The sequence below is a fragment of the Taeniopygia guttata genome, chromosome 4, assembly GCF_048771995.1.
Source record: "Taeniopygia guttata chromosome 4, bTaeGut7.mat, whole genome shotgun sequence".
Lineage (NCBI taxonomy): Eukaryota > Metazoa > Chordata > Aves > Passeriformes > Estrildidae > Taeniopygia > Taeniopygia guttata.
In genome coordinates, this window is record NC_133028.1 from 19,651,310 (window position 1) to 19,666,796 (window position 15,487).

Genomic DNA, 15,487 nt, shown 5'->3' on the forward strand with positions numbered 1-15,487 from the left:
TTCTAGAGGTAATGAGAATTTTTATAAACATATCTGTTAGTATGAGTGCAGTACTTAATTACTAAAAGGCATCACATGAATGTACAAACAACTACACTGTTTAAGCCTTCCACTCCTTTGTGGCTCACACACACAGAGGTACACATGATTCCAAATTAACAAGAAATAGTTTTAGTTTATTTCATGTATTCATCTGAATGCTAATAATAAGTGATTGTTGAGCAAAAATAACAGCAAGAACATTTTAATTGTATGTAAATCATTTATCATTCACATAAAGTAGTCATATGATTTTGTTTTGATTTTTTTTGTTTTATGATCTTTCTCTTCTGCCAGTCAGATAAATTTAATAAAATAAAAAGGAAGTAAAGCAAACCCATGGATTATGTGACAACTTCACATGATGTTAAGAAGCTGTCCCAGTTATATTCATCAAAACACAAATCTTGACAGTTCCAGAAAAGTCACCCTGTAGGAGCTGTTCCTTAAAACACACCTATCACATTTTTTATACAATATGGCAAGTCAGTATTAAATCCTAGGGGAAAAGAGCTCTTAAAGAATTTCTGTCCCTATGTTCACCCCGTTTAAGCTTACATTTCAGTAACTTTTTTGGTGGCTCCTTCTCAGTCCTTCAAACTAGTAGTTTAAATTATTTTAATAAGTTATTTGAAAATTACTGCCTGGTCAGTAGAAACTTCAGAATGTCAAGCCTCCCACACCATCACCATCTAGATATACTTTAAAATATTCACCCTCATAGGAATAACTAATTTTTTTTAAATGCTAGGATCTCTGGAGCTATAAAAAAATTGTCAGGGAAAAAAGTCAGAATCCTCTAAAAGGTTGCATTTGTGGTATGGTTTTATGTATAACATATTCACTGCAGAGGAGAAAACACCTTGTTTCCTGTATGGTCATAGAATGAATCAAGGTCATTTTATTTTATACACTACTGAAGTTTCAATTATTTGCTATCTTGCTGAGCCACCCTAACTGCAATAGTAATCATCATCCTCACACTAATGTTGGTTCTGTAATAGCAGATTTCTTCAGAAGGTCAAATGCACAGTAAGTGATTTTTAAGGGAAAGGAAGGAATTCTTTTTTACATTAACTCATAAATGTTAGCATACTTAATATCTCAGTTCAAGTCTCTTTGTGAATAACACCTAAAAAATACCTGTCATTATTATTATTTTGATAATATTTAAATAATTGATTTAAAATATTTTTCTAACTGCATGAAAAAGAGAGACATCTTTCAAAAGAAGTAATTATAATTTAGGTAGAAAACTTTAAAATACTAGAAAAATAATGTGAGGACAAATATCACTAAAAAAGTGCTTTTAATATTTTCAAATTTTTTTCATTAAAATGCTTAATGTTTTTCATAATCTTTCATTTGTACTTTTTTTTCCCCTGTTGCAGTCTTTGGGCTATCTAGGAGCTAGTACTGTGTTTTTCTCAAGTGTAAGTGACACAGCTAATGTGTAGACCTCTTATAGACTATCTTTTCTGTATTTTCCTACACTGTTTCCCTTTTTGAATCTCCAGAACAATTTGTTGCAAGACAGAAATAATCCTTTGGTGCAGATATCACAGCCAAGCTGTTAACTTCCATATGGGAGTAGTACTAGACACCAGACTGATGCTCCTCCACCTTGCTTTCCATTCTGCTCATCCCAGTTCCACAGTTGCTGGCTCCAGAGATACTTGTACCCCCAGACGGAATGGCCTATGGATCTTATCATAAGTGACACGGAAAATTAATTCCTTTGTGCTGTGGTGATTAAGTTTACTCAGATCTTCTTTGACATTTGCCCTAAACATTACCAATTCTGCAAAAGATGATGGAACCACTACTGCTTTTATTTGTCCTGCTTTACTAAGGAAAACAGCAATAATGTTCAAATAGCTACTAGTGACATGCATGCACAAAACAACTGCAAATTTGCTAAAAGCATAATGTTCTTGCTTGCCTCATTCCTGAATAGTAATAGGAAATAATGAATCAGTGCACATCTAGAACTGAACTCAGGTATCTGGGAGATCCTTTCTAAGGAATTCATTGACTATTTCCTAGCTACCTGCCTAAGATACATTTTGGGAAGAGTTTTCATGTATTATACTTCCTTTTTAGGTCCTTCTCTGAAAAAGATAAAGTTGCACAAAATTCAACCAAAATCTCTTAAATATTTTTACATTAAGTACAGAATTCTCTATTCATAATTATCACTAAAAGATATTCCATTTGTGTATATATTTGTATTTGTTTGGTTTAAAATACAAAAATATTTCCTACTAAAAAATGCAAATGTCCTATAGTCATATAAAAATGCAATTATTTTAAAATAAAAATGCCCTGTAATCAATATTTTCATAGTTTCATATTCTTCATACTTTGTATCAGTTGAGTATTCATCATAAATAAATCATTATTGCTGGCTATACTGTGATCTATGTATGTCTAATACCTACCCTGTAATCGATATTTTCATAGTTTCATATTTTTTATACTTTGTATCAGTTGAGTCTTCATCATAAATAAATAATTATTGCTGACTATACTGTGATCTATGTATGTCTAACACCTTCATTTTTTTTGTTTCTCCAAAATCAAGTAAAAGACAAAATTTACATACTGGTAAATCCAACATTACATACAGTTCTAGTCTTTATTCTGTTTCCCTTTTATTTTGTTTTTTGGTGGTTATGTTTCGGTTGGGTTTTTTTGTGGTTTATTTTTTTAATGTTTTGCCTCCATGACTTTATTTTCTTGGACTATTATGTCCAATATCATATTTCACTGATTTGAAGGGGTACATGAAGCTTCTTTTCCATGTGACTTTCAGGAACTACTTTAATTTATTATATTGTTTCTTTGTAACGCTCATTCCCTGGGGGGGAAAAAAAAAAAAAAAAGAAAGAAAAAAGAATCACTACATCAAGACTGGAATCTTGTTTGGAATCTTGCCCAATGTTGGTTGGGCATTCAGATTTTGTGAACTTTTATTAACACTATGAGAGGGACGAATCTGACTTTTCTCTAAGCCGCAGCCCGTGTCACACCGAGCTGAGGATGCCGCGGGCCGTGCCCGTGCCGGGAGCGCTGTCCCCGGGAGGCTCCGCCCGGCAGCCGAGCGGGCACAGAAAGCTGCCGCGCCCGGGCTGCCAGCGACCGCCCTGCCGGCGGGGCAGGTCCCTGTGCCGGGGGAAAATGCCCGGGAAATCGGGCTATGGGAGGAGCTTTAGCACATGAACCCGGGGAATGCACCGCCACAACCCGGGCTCCTTTTGTTTGGGCTCCTTGGAGGCAGCGGGGGCTCGGTCGGTCCCCTCCTTCCCCCTGGCCTTTTTCTCCCCGCGGTCCTGCTCCTTCCCTGGCTGCCGGCCCTGTCCGGCCCTGCCCTGCCCCGTTCGCCGCTTCCCCGAGGCAGCTCGGCCCCAGGGCCCCGCAGCGCTCCGCTGTTTGCCCGCGGAGCCGCTCCGGGCCGGCAGGAGGGACCCGCAGCCGCCGCCGCTCGGGGATCGCGCCCGGCAGCCGCCCCGGCAGCCGCGCAGGCCCCGCGCAGCTCGCGCCGCCCGCCGAGGGGCCCGGCGGGGTCCGGGCGTGCTGCTGCTCTCTCCGTCCCGCTGTTCTCCGCTCTGCTCCCTTTTCTATCCCACCTTGGCAGGAACACTTACCTTCCTTTTCAATAAACAGTTCTCAGATAAAATACTGTCGCGTTTGCGCTTTATTTTCGATTGAAAAATCTGTGAGAAAGAATCCTCCCCTACCAGAACTGTCAAGTTCTGGTCATGTTTCCTTTTTGAAAGTTAGTAGAGACGCAGCTGCTATTATACTGATTACATCTATTACAATGTAATGATGCCCATCTTGCCATTTTGTTAATAAAAACTGATCTCTGTACGGATGACAGAATCACAGATTGGACAAGATTGGAGGGGGTTAGTGGAAGTCGTCTAATTTAACCTTCCTGCTCAAGCACATCCGTGCACTTGAGCCAGGAAGAAATGGTCCTGAAATACTGACCAGGTCTCTTGGACCCCTCTTACATCTAGGGTGTGTTCCCGTGCTATCCTTCTGTATAGGTCCCTGAAGAGGTCAAAGTTAGATCTTCTGGAGTCCAAGGCCTCTGACTTTAAATTGGTTTATGGCAAAACTGGCTTCCAGAAAAAAAATGAATATTCTTTTACTTTTCCCGAACATATCTGCATTGCCCCATGTTATGGTTTTGACTGGAGCACAGTTATTTTTTTTTATAGTGACTGGTATGGGGCTGTGTTTTGTATTTGTTCGAATACAGAGTTGATAATGTAGTGATAATTTTGTTCTTGCTGAGCAGGGCTTAACAGAGAGCCAAAGCTTTTTTCTGCTGTCATCACTGCCGTGCTGCAAAGGAAGTTGGTGGGGCTCTGTTATCACCCCTAGGGTAATTGATTCTAGATGTATCAGACACCCCACAAACTGGTCTGCACTCTATGTTATTAACACTGTTGTGGTCTCAAACCCAAAACACAGCCCCATAAAAGCCACAGTGAAGAAATTTACCTCTTTCCCAGCCAAAACCAGCACAGTAGCTAAATACTTTTCTATTAAATGACAAATTTTATCACTTTATTTGTTGTTGTGTTCCCTGGATGCTAGTAATTTACCATGTTATCTTTTTTCCTTATTATCTCAAACTACTTTCCTCAATAACATACCATTGCTACATACATTTATTGAGAAAATCTCACTCAGTGCCATTGCAGATTATCAATCACAGTGCATCACAGATAACCTGAGAAACAACATACTTACATTACTTAAATTAATAAAATATCCAGAACTCTTAATATTTCTACTATGGTACCAGTACTTTATTTCATCAACACCTAGTGAGAAACAGTCAGTATAATATGCTTCTGGAGAAAAGGTTTTCCTGAAAAATGCTAAGCTTTGATAGTTGACTATTGCATTGTAGAATTTGCAAAACATATAACGGCTCTTAGTGTTTTACTAGTAAACATGCAACTTGAGTTCTATGTTTTTCTTATGCAGAAATACTTTATTTTAAAATATTTTGTGTTGTTTCTTCTTTAGCCACATAGAAGTATTCTTAAAACAGAGTGGTTGAGACTGTTGACTGCCTCACTGCATTACAACTAGCTTGTTGGCATTAATCAGAAAGTACTATATGATTCATTAGCTGTGAAAGGCTTTAAATAATTGATTTGCAGCATGGGGGATTAACATGGAATCTCATTAACCAAGAAAGTTTGCTATAGTTTTCATTTAAGTAGAACTTATGCTTTGGAGATTACTTGATAGGGGGAAAAAAATCTATAGCTGTCTCAACAGAAACTCAGTACTGCCAATATTACAAAACTTCCATCATATTATGTACTTTTTTTTTAATAGTTGAACATATGTCTGATATTATAACAAATGTGTGATGCACATTGGACATATTGTTTGAGTGAAATATATGGTTGAGTGTTTTAATTATATTTTTGTTTGTTTATTTGTTTTGCTAAAGATTATGTGGGTTAGATGAAACTTGCCGTAGATTGACTATAAATATCAGAATTTTTTAATACCAGTGGGGAGTTCAAGTCTCATGGATTAAACTACTGTGAGGTCCTGGATATTTTACTAACAAATGAGAGCAGGAAGTGGGTTACTGAGTGGAGACATTTTCAAAGACATGTTCCTCCATTATACTTCTCCATCTTTCTCCTTAACAGATGCTTTATCCTGTGTCTATTCTAGGGATTTTTTCTCCTATTGAGTTCTATCACCAGTAACCTGGAAAAGAGTTAGTTGAATGGAATTATCTTTATCTTTACCTGACTCATATCAGAGATATTCTAGAAAATAATTAGTCTGATTCTTGCACAGTCACTTTTTTATAATAAATAAATGTATTTACCAAAGTTGCTACTACTGTGTTAAAGCATCCCTCTAGGGTGAATTAGAAGAATAAAAATTTTTTTAATTACTAATATTTTTACAATAATTTACTTATCAAAAAGTGTGTTCAATTTTATCAACATTGTCTATCAAAAGAGAGGGTTCCATAATGTCAGATCAGTTTTGTCCAGCCTTCCTGTTATTTATGCTATCTGCCATTTTTCAGTCCTTATAAAGAAATATAAAATAATCTGTGCATAGAAGAACTGTCTTCCTGCAAGTTCTTAATGACTGGTGCATTCACTGAAGCATAAGTGTTTCTATCCCTCCTAGACTTTTCACACATCAAGCACATATGAACCATCTCTACGCATCTAAGCTTTTTTGGTTACTAGTTATTACTACATTATTAAAACAAATTTCTTCTGCTCTCCATGTTCATGGCAAACTTTGCCTTCAATATTCTTTCCCTAATGAAACAACCTGCAATATTAGTGATTTTTTTTCTTTTCTTTTTTTCTTTTTTTAAATGGAGTGGATCAAATGTATAGACTTCTTTACACAGACATTTTTCAAATTCCATTCAGACTTATATGTGCAATTCTATTGCACCACTTTTACATTTTACTATGCCCTTTACTTATTCTTTAAACCCTAACTCAGGAATAGTTTATTGGGCTTTTTAGCTCACCTGAACTAAGTGGTAGTCTACAATGACCTACCCCTTTTATTTATTTTTTCTTCCCTTAAATGATATTTACTATAAGGGGGAGAGAGTAGGGGGAAGAGTGTTTTTTTTTGCCCAGGTGTATATTGATTTAATCGTGTATTTGACCTCTTCATTTAGGTTTCTTTCCTCTGTCTGATTTTATAACCTGAACCATTCCTGCTACTTTTCAGCTGCCAGCAGAACAGTAGAACTTTTGTTTGGGATACTGATAATCTACTAGCTGTTGGCTAAGACAAAAACACTGTAAGTCTTCAAAGCATTGTAAAATTTAAAATCTTTTCTTGATACCATTTTCTGTGTGACTCTAAGAAATTCTGGAGTTTTTTATGCCTACCTACATCTGCATAAGGAACCAGAAACATTTTAGAAAAATACCATAAAAATTTCTTCATTTTTAATTTCTATATTTTCTCTGTTAATCTAACAGTATAATCTTAAATTTGGCACTAAGGTATATTATGAAATTCTTAGTGTAATTCTGTAGTGTCTGTTTTAATAAGCATCATATTAAACAGTTTGGATAGAAGTGTTAGCTATGAGTTTTTTAATTATTCACGCTATCAGCTCACATACAATTCCAGCATAACTTTTATGGTGTTTTTTATTATTTTGTGGGAAGATCACAGGTCCTCAATAGGCAGTTTTGATCCACTGCCCTCCTAATATGTAGCATTTCTATTTTTACAAGAGAGATTATTTAAAACAATAATCAGCAGGCTGGAAAAAATAAAATACAATATAAAAAGACCCTAAATAGTAATGGTTATGAACATAAAATGATCTCACTTCACTAAGCAATCTCCAGGAGAGGTGAGGTTCCTTAGTCAGAGGAGTCAAGGATTTGACACTGCTGCTGCATAACATGCGCTTCTATTGCCATTAGTCTGACAGTTCTTGTAAGCAGAAATTCCATTCTATATCTCAAAAAAGGTCACCATTGAAAATTCAGGTACAAAAATTAAATAATCCACAAACATGTAGCAATGTGTAACTCATTTAATTCTTTCTTTATGAGCTTCAGCAAAATAATTATCTTCAACAACTTGTTCCAAGTAAATTATTGTGATTTTAACATTGCGGTGCTATAGAACAGCTTGTGTTGCAACTACATTTAAAAAGGATAAAATATAGAAAATTAAACATGTGGGACATACTTGTCTGTACTATCTGTTCCTTTAAGACAGAAAAATGGACAAATAAAATTAATAAAATGAGTCCAATTGTTTTCTGAAATGTTCTAAAGGTTTAAGAAATATTTCTCCCTACTAAATGAGATTCAATATAACTAAACATTTCCAGTTTATTTAAAATGTAGTACAGCATATATTTTTTTCTCTGTTCTATCACAGAATAAATCTTACCTAATCGTACCAGAATCAGGTCAAAAAATCTCCCATTCTGTGAAATCTGAGTAAGGATAAGAATAGAATTGCATCTTATACCTCTTTTCAAGTTAGGAGCAAAAATATCTGATGTTAGCCTCATGAACTAGCATATACATTTACTTCAATAAATAGGTTCAAAATTTTGTTTTTATTATTTATTCTTTGGGCTTAATACCTTAACATAGCCTTGAAATTATAATATTATGTGCAGGGCAATAGTATAATTATGCTGTTATGACATCCCTTTGTGACGTAGTATGATTTAATTTTTACTTTGTGATTATGATTCGCTTCCATCCCTTTCTTTATAACACATTAAATAGATTTTAAAAAAGGGGAAAAAATAAGGAATTTGGAAGGGACATAGAGAGCACCCTTGCCAGTGCTAAGGCATGGAAGTGGAATCTGTGATTTTATTTTTCCCGTTTTGCTTTTGTGATATTCTCTCACTAGGAGAGTTATTGATTCTGCATTTGATGAAGCGGCTTTTAAACGTAATTATTCTTCTGTGCCATTTCTCTTTTCCTTAATATGAAAGCTACCTCAGACACTGAACATTCAATAAATAAACCAAATATGTTTATTTTGTCTTGGGGTAAGGAAGAAACATTATTAATGTTGATCCTTTATTAATGTTTTTGAAACCACCACTACCCAAAACAATGTTGATGTTCTCTTCCCTCATATGCTTAATTTTGTAATTTAAATTGTTTAATGATAAGTAATGAAACTGTAGTCCATATAGAAATATAGCTAACTTGCTTATGAATTTCCAAAGTGATTGATGTGAAAGAAGAAACACTACACTCATTGGTATTACGTGGCATCATATAAAAATCAGTAACTTAAAGTAGCTATTGACTGGTTTTCAGATGGAAAATTGATTGCCAAAATGCATATAAATTACATTTTGTTCCCAGCACAAGCTCACAAATAGGGCTTTTGTCTAAAAATTATAACTACAATACTGAAAAGAGTTACTTTCATATTACATGCTCTTAGTGTTATGCTTACATGCATTCTCTACAGATATACCTGAATATTTAAGAGAGAGAAAAATTAAACATACATTTTGAAAACAACATAAGTGTATTGTATAAGGCTTTGGTTTTCATCAGTAATAATAGAAAATGTAAAAGAAATTTTAAAAATAAGAGAAATATTAAGGCTTTTGGATTAAAGAAAAAAAACTGTGATTATAGATAATTCAAAATATAGCAATTCCTGCTTCCTAGAAACAATACAGCATCAATTTGATGCCAAGGCTTAATCATTCATTTCTAATTTGAATATAGTGTTTGTCTTTAAAATATATACCTTTCTTGATCATATTCTTTCATTTTTCAGTCTCGTTTCTGTTCATGACTCTCAAGTCCAAATCTTTCTTTGTCTTCACCCAGTTTATGTATATAAAAAGTATATCTGAGTAATTTGAAAAACTGCAAATATCAGGGAATGCAGCATGAAAACTTTTTTCAATTTAATCTCCTGTTCTGGCATCATACAGCATAGGAAATATTATTTCTCTCAATACTAGCAAAAGGCCATTGATTTTTATTGGTCTGACCTGACTTGGATAACTGTGATAGCATTTGTCCAGCTGACAAGTAACTATTGCCTAAAATTGTTTTAGTTAAACTTTAGTTTATAGTAATGCAAACAAAAATGCATAATACTGAACTGTTAATGATTCCTAAATAAAAACTGTTGTAGTAGGGTAGACACAGAATTATACCTGAGGCCCAGGCATGAAATCTTGTGAATCAGGCAGAACTGGGCTTACATGTATTTGTATCATTACTATCAAATTTATTTTCACTTAGAAGTGCCAACAACAGTGGTAATGAAAAAACAGCACAGTGATAAAACTCTTTATTATATAAGCATCACAGACTGCCTCCCTAGATATCAGCTGGGAGGCAATCAAATCCAAAGAAAGTAACACATTTCAGTTAGAATTTTAAGAGGTAAAGATCCTGCTTAAAACTGTAATCACAAAATAAAACAGTGAAGAACCAGACAATCAGAATAATAACTAAAGGAAAACTATGTTAATATAACATTTAATATTATTGGGAAAAAAACCCCAAAAAATCCTACAAAAAACCTCCTGTGTCTAAATTTGTATTTTACTTCAAAGTACATTACTAAATCTGTAAGAAATAACATTGTACTCATCAAACTTAAACTGAGAGGTAGTGAGAGATAGTGTTTAAAAGGAGAAAGACAGAAATCCTGAAATGAACAAAAGTTCTCTACTGGAATGAATTATTTTTACATTTGTATCACAAATACAAAATGACTGATGCTTTTAAAACCATCTTGAAATACATATATTATGCATATCTATAGATAGATATGGGTATAGCTATAGATAATACAGATATGTATATTGATATCTTCTGCAAGTACAAATTTATACTTAAATTGAAAAATATCTTGTCCATTCTTCATAGTAGCTATCTACCTTTTCTGCATAAGAAAAATCTGGCCTATTTGCGGCGGCTGCCTGCTATGGCCATGAGCGGATGAAATGCACCGGCTAGCATCCCTCGTATAAGGCCAAGGGCCGCCACGAGAGGGGCCACTCCAGGGGAATGGCTCCGGCCACCCTGGTAGTGCTGAGCGCTGCGGCGTGGGTCATGCAGCTTCGACAGCCGACAGGCGCTGAGAGGAGATGAAGAGACGAAGGAATGGACAGTGGTTTGTGTGCCCAAAGAGTCTTTATTCCCCAGGCGAAGCCAGGACAAAGGGTCATCTCGGGGTGGGAGCAGGGACGAGTGTCCGCAAAATCAGGGGTTACAACAACTTAAATATGGAGTGGGCAGACAGGGGTGTAAACCTGCCCTGTCCAATAGGGGTAAACTATAAGGGGAGTACATAGATCATAACCAATGACAGTATGGCAGGGGTGGGTACAAAATCAGGGAACAAATAGACAAGGTAGACTGGGGTGATTGACACAAACACTTCTAGAACAAACTGGGGGTGCTTACAGGATTGACAGCTGGAGGGTTGGTGACAAACTCTGAGTGGCAGAACCAGACAAGGAGAGAGCAGGGAGGAGTGAGGAGATTGACAGATAACTGGGGAGCCATGTGGTGGGAACTTTTGGGGTAAACAACTTGGATTGAACTAATTGTGAGGGAAAGAAATGGGGAAATTTATTTCCAAATTGTTTACAATTCTTATGTTTGATGGTCATCCAAGTTACTTTGAGGAGAATAAAATCTGAGTAAGGTATATTTTTATTATTTTCAATCATGCTTACTAATATTTTACTGGTGTCATTTTGTCTCATGGTAATTTTAAACCATTTCTTGTGTTAAGTAACAGACATAGGTGTAGTAAAGGAGTTAAAATCATGTTTTGGTTGCTCAGTAATGTCAGAATTCACTAGATTCAGACTTCTGAAAACAGAGAAGTCGTGACTCTCAAATTAGAACTACTTCAATGAAGCACACACAGTGCACAAGAACTAGTTTTCACTGTTGGCTTTATGAAGACATTGGATATATTGCAAAGCTATAACTGTCTTCTTCCCAGTCTTTTCTCATCTAAACAAAGCTGATTGTTTCTCAGAGATCATGTTTTATAATTGTCTTACCATTTGTAATATTGTCTCTGAATGATTTATTTTGCCAGAAGATCAACTGGCATTTTCTGCAGATTAGGAATACGCTCAAGGTGCTGGCATAACTGTGGGTTTTAATTAGATTACATTATGTACAACTAATCATGACATAGAAACATTTTTGTTAGTATGTGGAATGACAGATAAATTAAAATGTCCTTTCTGCTTTATATAAATACTTACTATATCAGAATCTGATGGGAGTCATTGTATTACAGAAACATATTGAGATGATTAAATGTATTATAAAATCTAACACTGCTTGGCATAAAGATGCAACTGCACTTCTGAAATCTTAGTGTTCCTTATTTGAGAGGTTTGGGATTTTTAGGATCTCTTCTTATTCTTCAGTTATTTGTGCAGTTTTCTCTTTCTAGATAGAAAAAGAAGCAGAAGCCAACAAGAGTCAACTTGCCAAGTCTCTGCAGGCCATAGCTGAGCACTGCAGTTACTGGTGCATCAGTCGTTCTAAATTCTCATGCAGAGTGGCCAATGCAGAGTGCTCAATGCTTAGATTATATCCCTAATTTTCTCATCCTGTGTTTCCTCATGAGTTTCTGCTTTTGTTGTTGCTGATTGTGCTGTTGAGTCTCTAAATACCATAATTCCAAAGGAAGCTTAACCAGAGGTACAACTGTCTCAGGAGCATACAGGAAGCATAACATCTAAGGTATGAATGTTTTAAAGTTTGTGATGACTGATTGGGGTGTTAGATTGTTTTAAGTACTGCAAGGGCTAAAGGGATAAATGAGTAGAATAGATTCTCAGTTGGCATGATTTAAATAATACCATAACAATCACAGCCGCTTGATGACTTTTTATATTTGACTCCAAGAACCAGACCCACTGTGTCTTTTTTTTGTTTTTTCTTTTAATTGCCAGATGGAATTTAGTCATCCAAAGCAGAGAAAAGAGAGGGAAAACAATAGTTTTAAATTAATCACAAACTTCTTGCTACAGTCTCTGAGACCATTGTAACCTACACAATGGTCTCTCATCTGGGAGACCTCATCTGGGATTTAGCAATCAAATTCTATTTTGTCTTCCATCTTAATAGCGACAAAATAATTAGTAGTTTTTCTATTTAGTGAAATATTCATGCCACCCCTTTTCTTTAATAGGTTTAAATCTGTTTTTCATTCATTCACTGGTATTTACAACTACATTACTACAAAACTAAATAAAACAGTTGATTAGTAATGTTTGGATAGATGCATGAATAGATAGATGTACATGCTTTAATGGTATTTTTTGCTTACAGAAGAAAGAAGCTTCACACAAGGCAGTGCATTTTTAAAATATAGATAATACTCTCAATTACTATTATTATTTTGAAGAAAGGTTGTCTCAGATATTCTGTGTCAAATGTATTTAACTTTTTATTCAGTCTACATTATTTCTGAATCCTTACAGAATAATAAAACTATCAGTGACCAAAGGAAGTCCTCATATAAAAAGATCTTACAAATTTGTAGTGTAACATTTTGTCATATAAACTTAGACAATTGCTGAGGAATATATTAAAATGTTTTTGTTAACTCCTGTGTCTCTAATCTACATTTTTGTTTTATATATTAGAGTATCTATGTAATTGTACATTTTGTGCCTAGGCAATACATAGTCCTTATTTCTGTTCTTGCGAAACTCAGTAAACAGTCATTTAATCATTTAGTCATTGTAATCCTTGTTTGTATGGGCAATCACATTTGTAAATGTTCTCATGTGAATAAGACCAACATCTGGATTTTCCAGCCCAGCATGAGCTTTAATAACCATGACAATAAGATTGTATTCTGCCTATTGCAACTATTAATTTGCAATTGGAGCATCCTAATAATTTTCATAGTCCTGCTTTAACTAATGATTAATTGAACAATGAATTTAAACTTTAATGAAGTCAGATTTAATAAACAGATCCATAAAACTATAAACAGGACAATCAAGAGCTTATTATCCTCACTTTAGAATTAATATAATTGCTATTGAAACATGAGAGACAATGTATATTGGCAATGCAGCTTCACCTGAGAGGAATTTACTCTTAGGAATACCAGAGGATTGATTTAAAGCATATAGTTATGTATAAGCTTATTTTTTTCAGATACTGCAGTTTAGATGGTAAATAAACTACTTAAAGAAACTCAGAAAATAAGAAAGTTAGTATTTAGAATAAAACCATATAAAGTTTCAAAACTTACATTGTATACACTAATAAAAATATCCTGGTTTCAGATGGGAGAAAGTTCATTGTCTTCTTAGTAGTTGGTGCAGGGCCGTGTTTTGGATTCACTATGGGAATAGTGTAGATAACACACTGATGGTTTAGGTGCTGCTAAGCAGTGCTTAGTGTCTGCAAAGTGAGGAGGTGCACAAAAAGCTGAGAAGGGCATGGCCGGGACAGCTGACCTGTGCTGAACAAAGGGGAGCTCCATGACACAGAGCATCGTCCCCAGCATAAAAACTGAGGCAGTTCTCTGGAAGGGGGACTGATCGCTGCTGGGGATGGGCTGGACATCCCTCTGTGGATAGTGAACTCTGCATCACTCATTTCTCTTGGGTCCTGTTAGTAGTAATTTTTTTTTTTTTTCAGTTAATAAATTGTTCTTCTCTCAATCCACAAGGTTTACCATTTATTTCTGATTCTCCTTCTCAGTGATGAGGAGGTAGTGAGTGGCTGCATACAACTTCATTGGTACGTTAGATTAAATAATGACAAAAAAATAAATTTCTCTTGAATAATGAAATTTACAGTTAAAAAAATAAACTTGGACATATGATACCTTTTGAACTTCATTTTTCTTAACTGATGTACCTAATTTCAGAAAAAAAGTGCTATAATTGAGCATTAAAAAAAGTATTGTTCCTTTATCTATCAGCTAATTATATGCATTTCCATTTAAAATAAGTAATTTCTACAGGAAATAAAAGCATATGATTACCATGTCTCACTTGTTTTTTTCTAAAGTTGTTCCTATGGAAAATGAAAACATATTCTTTTCTCTCAAAATTTACGAATCCTAAAATCCACTCACCTCTCTATTGGGGAAACAATAGAACTTCTTTCCAGACCTCAAACCTGTAAGAACCTAGTAGAGTAATCCCAGTTATATATGTAGTTGCACACTAAAAACTTTTTCATAGGACACTTTTACTTACTTCTTCATGGCTCCATAGGACATTGAAGCCCTTGCTAATGTTGAATTAACTGCCCCAAATTTAAACTCAAATGTTGCATAGTCTGAGAATCTTCTAATTACTTTCTGCAGAGTTTGAACTTGCATGTATAATAAGAGGATGAATTTTAAAAAATGAATAAAAATCATTTTTGTAGATCCATCACATTTCCTGATATTCCATTCCCCTGAGTGCAGCTCTTGTCCTGCAGACATTGCTATTAACAAACCTATGAGAACTAGGTATTAAAAGTAAACTGTCATCAGTTTTTCTCTGCATCATTAAACATAAAGAACATTAACTAAGAAAATCAGTGTAGAGCCCAATTAATTAGAAGAGAAGGAACAGAAGGGAAGCAAAAGAGTTTTCAAATGTGCTACATTGCCTCATCTCAAACATTTGTATGAGCAAAAAAAGCAAAGCTATGTATCTGTAATGCAAATATTAGTGAAATAGAACTATTAATTAGATAACATCTATCTTTTCAAAAGTTTTCTACTGAGAGTTTATTTTAACATTAAGATTGTCCATTCACTTTAATAGGTTATATCAGTTAGTGGGGAAAAAAAATCCATTGATCAAAAATACACAAAAACACCACACAGAAATACATGTCCAGACAGATCTAGGAATCTCTTGTGGTTCTGCTCTATAACAGTATATTCT